A 6,595-nucleotide genomic window follows, 5' to 3' on the forward strand; every position below is an offset into this window, starting at 1 on the left:
GGATGGATGGACGGAAAGGCAAGCATCTGATTGACAGTGGTCCGTGATCTGCTGTTATGCTACTATGCTACTTACCTAACGTCCAATTCCCATTGCCGCCCCTGGACAGTCGCAACAGGGAGCTTGTTGCTCCCGTCAACCTTACGTTTTCACCTCTGTGTGCTTCCTTTGTTGCAGCCTGCATCCAGATTTTGTTTTGTTTTGTTTTGTTTTGTTTTGTTTTGTTCCTTACGCCTGAGTGTAGGCACTGGGGAATGGGAGAGTCCTGGCACCGTGGCTTAGTTGGTCAAAGCGCCTGTCTCGTAAACAGGAAACCCTGGGTTCGACTCCCAGCAGTGCTTTGGTTTATGTTGGCCTAGGCAATAGAAAGGAAGTTTCTAAACGCTCAATACATTTTTGCAAGATGGCCGTCCGCAGCAAGCAGCTTAAGGTTACTGTAGCCGCAGTCTGGCAAGGTGACCGCCAGAAGTAGAAACAATTACAAGGGGCGGGGGGAAAAGTGGGCCGTCCCTGGGTAGATTCAAACCACCATCCTTTCGGTTAACAGCCGAACACGCTGACCGATTGCGCCACAGAGACAGACGGAGGTGTTGTGGTTGCTGCAGTCGTGCAGTTCCTTCACAGTTGCCAGAAATCATTTCCAGCACATGATTTTCTTTGTCGTTGAATGCAACATACGTGACCATTGGGGGAGCGATAGCAAGCAAGAGAGTTAGATATTGTGAGTCATAGATTGATAGCTAGCTAAATAGCTAGATAGATAGCTAGATAGATAGATAGATGGATGGATGGATGGACGGAAAGGCAAGCATCTGATTGACAGTGGTCCGTGATCTTCTGTTATGCTACTATGCTACTGACCATTGGGGGAGCGATAGCAAGCAAAAGAGTTAGATATCGAGAGTCATAGATAGATAGATAGATAGATAGATAGATAGATAGATGGATGGATGGATGGACGGCAAGGCAAGCATCTGATTGACAGTGGTCCGTGATCTGCTGTTATGCTACTATGCTACTGACCATTGGGGGAGCGATACCAAGCAAGAGAGTTAGATATCGAGAGTCATAGATAGATGGATGGATGGATGGACGGCAAGGCAAGCATCTGATTGACAGTGGTCCGTGATCTGCTGTTATGCTACTATGCTACTGACCATTGGGGAACGATAGCATGCAAGAGAGTTAGATATCGAGAGTCATAGCTAGATAGATGGATGGATGGATGGATGGACGGCAAGGCAAGCATCTGATTGACAGTGGTCCGTGATCTGCTGTTATGCTACTATGCTACTGACCATTGGGGGAGCGATAGCTAGCAAGAGAGTTAGATATCGAGAGTCATAGATAGATAGATAGATAGATGGATGGATGGACGGCAAGGCAAGCATCTGATTGACAGTGGTCCGTGATCTGCTGTTATGCTACTATGCTACTGACCATTGAGGGAGCGAGAGCAAGCAAGAGAATTAGATATCGAGAGTCATCGATCGATAGATATATAGATGGATGGACGGCAAGGCAAGCATCTGATTGACAGTGGTCCGTGATCTGCTGTTATGCTACTATGCTACTGACCATTGGGGGATCGATAGCAAGCAAGAGAGTTAGATATCGAGAGTCATAGATAGATAGATAGATAGATGGATGGATGGATGGATGGCAAGGCAAGCATCTGATTGACAGTGGTCCGTGATCTGCTGTTCTGCTACTATTGGCAGCATCTTGGCTTAGTTGGTTAAAGTGCCTGTTTAGCAAACAGGAGATCCTGGGTTTGAATCCCAGCAGTGCCTTAGGTGGGCTTTATGTGCACGTTGTGAAGCTTGTGCTTTCTATTTCTTGTGTTATGAGTGTGTATTGTGGTGACCACTATCCCCTGCTGGTGCTGTTGTGCATACATGGTTCCAGGTGAGGATGTGGTGGACTACAGATGACCTAATTTATGGAACGGATATAAAAGGAGAAAGGGAAGAGGAACAGGAGAAATGAGACGGCATGGTGGGGGAATACTTCAACCGTGGATTCATTGCACAAAAGACTGTTAAATTAATCTTTCGCCCACTTTGGAAGTGTTGACCATAATGGATATGTTATAATCAACACTTCCATGATTTCCACGGCACCTCAGCGTCGGGTGTGATATGAACTGGTAAAGGACTGGGTGAACTTCATTGTGGACTTTGTATCGCCACCATTTGTAATAGTGTCTGATTTGTTATGACTTTTGTTGTCCTTCCTTTTTCATGAACTTTTTGCTCATCTTAAATGTGCTGTAATTTATTCCAAATACATTTCATTGTGCTAGGATACACACATTTGTATCAGTTGTTTGAGTTGTTTGCTGTCACATTATTCGTTGTGTGCAGGTTGGGAGGGGCTGTTAAATATCCCACCCGAACTGTTACATCAACCCTTAGTTTTAGCAAGATAGGCTAATAGTAAAGCCATTGGAGGACGTTATGAAGCGGAAAGCCAACAGGACAGATGACAGTTTTTAAAGAAGAACCAAAACCCAAAGGACATCCCTGCGTGGACTACGCGCACCTAACGGCCGATGTCGAATTCCCATTGCCACCCGCGGGACAAGCTCACCAGGAAGCTTGTTGCTCCCATCAACCTTACGTGTACACCTCTGTGTGCTTCCTTTGTTGCAGCCTGGATCCACACTTTGTTTTGTTTTGTTTTGTTTTGCTCCTTACCCCTGAGTGTAGGCACTGGGGAACAGGGGAGTACTGGCGCTGTGGCTTAGTTGGTCAAAGCACCTATCTTGTAAACAGGAAACTCTGGGTTTGAATACCAGCAGTGCCTTGGTTTATGTTGATCTAGGCAATGTAAAGGAAGCTTCTAAAACCTCCTTAGACTTTAGCAAGATGGCCGTCCGCAGCAAGCAGCATAAGGTTACTGTGGCTGAAGGAAAGCCGCAGTCTGGCAAGCTGACCGCCCGAAGTAGAAATAATAACAGGGGGTGGGGGGAAAAGGGGGCCCTCCCTGGGTGGATTCTAAAGGTCAACAGCTAATCGATTACACCACAGAGACAGACAAAGGTGTACCTGCTGACACGTTTGAAGAAGGGCAAAAGGAACACTGGATATGTCAGAAGTGGGACTTGAACTCCAGAGGAGACTGCAACATGAACGCCAAGTGGTCGAAGGTGCTGAGGTTAGGTTGTAGTTTCCCCTAGAAGCATGGGTTTGATTCCTGCTTTTGACATAGCCAGTGCTCCTTTATCTTGGAATTGGGTTTCTCTTCACCACCTGAAGGAGGACATGGAGTAGACTTTGCAGAGATTGGCATTTGTCTTTTTTTGTTTCAGCAGAGGCAGTGTGGCGGTGACCCAGAATCCTTTGGAGTTCCTGATCCAGCGGTGTTCCTGTTCCGGTGCGAGGGAGGCCCAGCTGAGGATGAACCATCTGAAGGTCCTGCCTGGACCAGTGGGACCGAAGAGCAGGGAGGACCTCGACCGACGACCAGGCTTCATGAAGGCAGCACCCCACGGGAGACCAGGACCAGGTCTCAGCGGGAAGCAGCGCAGCCCACTGGAGCAGTGACTCCAGTCAGACCTTTTCACTGACATCAATCCACTGGAACCTCCACCACCAGCAGGAGACCTACCTCTAGTTTTCTGTTCCTTTGTTTAGTTTAGGAGACAAGCGGATGTCAAGACTCCAGTTCAGCAGGGAGGTCCTGCAAAAAGGTATGGGCTTTGCTGGTGAAGCTGCCGCATAAAGACAAAGACTTCTTCGAGGTAAGCTTTGTCAACCATGATTTGCTAGAGGAGTGCTACAGCGTGTATAGAAGGGAGAAATACAGGGAGCTGGCGGGTTTTGCGATGATAATCCTGTCGGATATTTGCTATAGAATAGTGACTGTGCAATTTTTCTGTGAGATGGTCTCAGGCAAGGACGTGAAGATCTGGCTTGCGAGGTTCAGTGAGCTCTCCACTCGAATAGTTGGATGTTGGATGTGGACGGAGTGTGGGGGGAACGTGGCAGTGCCGGATTCGATTGAGGCGGATCGTGGAGAATCCAGAGAAGGTCTGCCACGTCCCCAATACTATACAGATCAGAGAAGCTAGGGGGCTGGTCTACTATGACGGGATGCCAAAACTCTGCAGGCGGTGTCAGGGCTGAGACCCCGTTGTTGCCCAGTGCACGTGTAAGTGTAGAGGAGGTCACCAGACACACGCCTGCAGAGAAAAGTTACTCTACTACCTCTGCAGCTGTGGGGGCCATATCTATAAGAACTGCCTCCAGTCGTACACAAATAGAGTTGGGTCTCCCTTCTCACGATTCCATTCTGGACCCTGAGCCGGAACATGAGGGAGGCCCGGCGCGGGAGGAGGAGGGAGAGGGAGAAGAAGAACAGATATATGACCTGGCTCCAGAACCTCCCCCTACCCCAAAGGAACCACTTAAGAGAAAGGGGGAACAGTCAGAAGGGGGGGGTTGGGTGAAGGTGAGCAATAAAAAGAGAAAAGTGGTGGACAGAGAGGAGAAATCTGCCAAGAACCCGAATAATGTCTCCTCTCTGGAGGCAGCCCAAGATAGTCGAGCTCCCCCCGGCCCACCCCTCGCTGGAGCCGAGGCAGAAGTTCCACTCCCTCCTCCAGCAAAAACGGAACATCGGGCCCTGCCTTGGTGGACCAGCCCCCTGAAAACCGCTGAAAAGAAAACCAGACCCACCGCTCCTCCATGTGTGAGAGTGGAGAGCAGAGCCTCGGGAACCGGGTCGAAAGATAGTGTAGGTGAGACCGTCTTGCAGAAGAGAGCCAGCCCTCCCTCCAGCTGCGACAGGCAGGTGAGAAAGAAAGCCCTGGAACCGTTGTAGCTGGAGGGTGAATTAGATCAGGTGCTGGCTCGTATAGAAAGAAAGGCAAAGGACAGGAATATCGGCGCCACACAGGTGTCGAAACCGCCAGCACAGAAGGGTGCCTCCTCTAGCCACCTCGGAGAAGGGGGATAGAGGAGCAGCAGGGCCACGGTCTCACCCAGGGGTCCCTGCTTTTTATTATTATTATTATTATTATTATTATTATTATTATTATTATTTTTGTCATTTAGCTGACACTCTTATCCAGGGCGACTTACATTTGTACCCATTTATACAGCTGGGCATTTTACTGGAGCAATCTAAGTGAAGTACCTTGCTCAAGGGTACAACTGCACTGCCCCACCCAGGATTCGATGTTAGGGGCCAAAGCCTCCATGACAGAGGAGGAGTTGGCCAGACGGCCAAAGGAGAGGAAGAGAGAGGGGAAGAGATACCCCAACTACCCCATCCCTCTTGTTAAGAAGATCAAAGGTGGTGAGGGGGGGGGTAAAAGGCACTCCTCCTCCTAATAAGTCTGGTCCAGGGGTCCTTGGGCCCCCACCTCAGGGCTGCTCCTCAGGAGCAGAGTCCGACCTGACACGCTGGTCTCAGGAGTACAGACGTGAGTGAAGCTTCCCATGTGCACCCAGACTGGTTCTCTGTCTCTCTCTCTCTCTGCAGGTCTGTGAGGAGCCGAGGCGCCGGCGCCTAGGCACCATCCACACAGATTGAGGGTGCCGGCGAGGCAACCATGGCCTGCGGAGAGGAGTTAGCACAGCAGAGACAGGAACCGGTCCGGAGTGGAGCATCAGCACTGGGAAGCATAGAAAGAACATCTCTATCAGGACTGTGAGGGCCTCCTCTGCAGGATTGTTGATTTTAATTTTATAAAGACTGATTATGGTCTTTGTTTTAAATAGTTTTAAATCACAGGGTTTTGAGGGTTTTTTTTATGTTTATGGTTTGTCTGATGTGCTGACTGTTTTTAAAATTAGAAAAATATGTATTAGACTGTTTTGTATTGCTTTAGAAACATGTTTTGTTCTTTATTTTGTCTAATGCATCTACCGTTTTAAAACAACACATCAGATGTTTTTTTTTCATTATAGTTATTTTGGCAGTTTGCCATATTTAATACAAATTGTTTTGATATCTAACACACTTTTGAATTCACTTGTTCTGTTTAAAACTTTTAAGGATTTTAAAAGTTTCAGAAGTGATTTTAGAATTGTTTTATAAAAACAGTTTTTAATCAGGAGTATTAAAACTTTGTATGTTTAATTTTCGTAATGTAAAATACTCAAACAATAAAAACAGTGCTCCTTTTGCCCTTTTTGAAATGAGTCATGGTTGGCGCCTCCCTGGTCTGTTCCGCACGTGATCCAAAAAGGTCTCAAAGACCAACTGCGCCGACTTTGGCTGATATTAGGGGAAATCATTCAGATGGCTTCTGGAAAATGATGTCGGTTACACCATGTACCTGATCACAAATGTACAGGAGGAAACAGCTAAAGGTTTCCTTCTTCACAAGGACACAGTAAGGACAGTTTAATGTCATTCATTGATTATGCACTGAGCCACAACAAAATTGAGGATCTTCTGAAATTTGAAACGCACAAGAAAGATGTGCCAATGGGACCTGAGAAATCTGAAGATGACAATCTTGTTGGATTTGGGGTGCGCGCTGAAGACACCTGGAGAGAGATTTCGATAAAGCGAAGCCGATGGTTATGCTGCATTTATTCTCAGCAGAAAATGTGTACCGGGGACAAAAATGCATAAGCTA

The 6,595-nt window shown here is 47.5% G+C and overlaps 2 non-coding genes across 2 annotated transcripts; one reads left to right on the forward strand and one right to left on the reverse strand.

Moving 5' to 3' along the window:
* Positions 1-267: 267 nt before the first annotated feature.
* Positions 268-341, forward strand: trnat-cgu (transfer RNA threonine (anticodon CGU)). Its single transcript has one exon. It is a non-coding gene; the product is annotated as a tRNA-Thr (tRNA).
* A 164-nt stretch (positions 342-505) lies between these two features.
* trnan-guu (transfer RNA asparagine (anticodon GUU)) lies at positions 506-579 on the reverse strand. The gene has a single exon. It is a non-coding gene; the product is annotated as a tRNA-Asn (tRNA).
* Between the last annotated feature and the right edge of the window lie 6,016 nt (positions 580-6,595).

This window comes from Amia ocellicauda, chromosome 2 (genome assembly GCF_036373705.1).
Source record: "Amia ocellicauda isolate fAmiCal2 chromosome 2, fAmiCal2.hap1, whole genome shotgun sequence".
Lineage (NCBI taxonomy): Eukaryota > Metazoa > Chordata > Actinopteri > Amiiformes > Amiidae > Amia > Amia ocellicauda.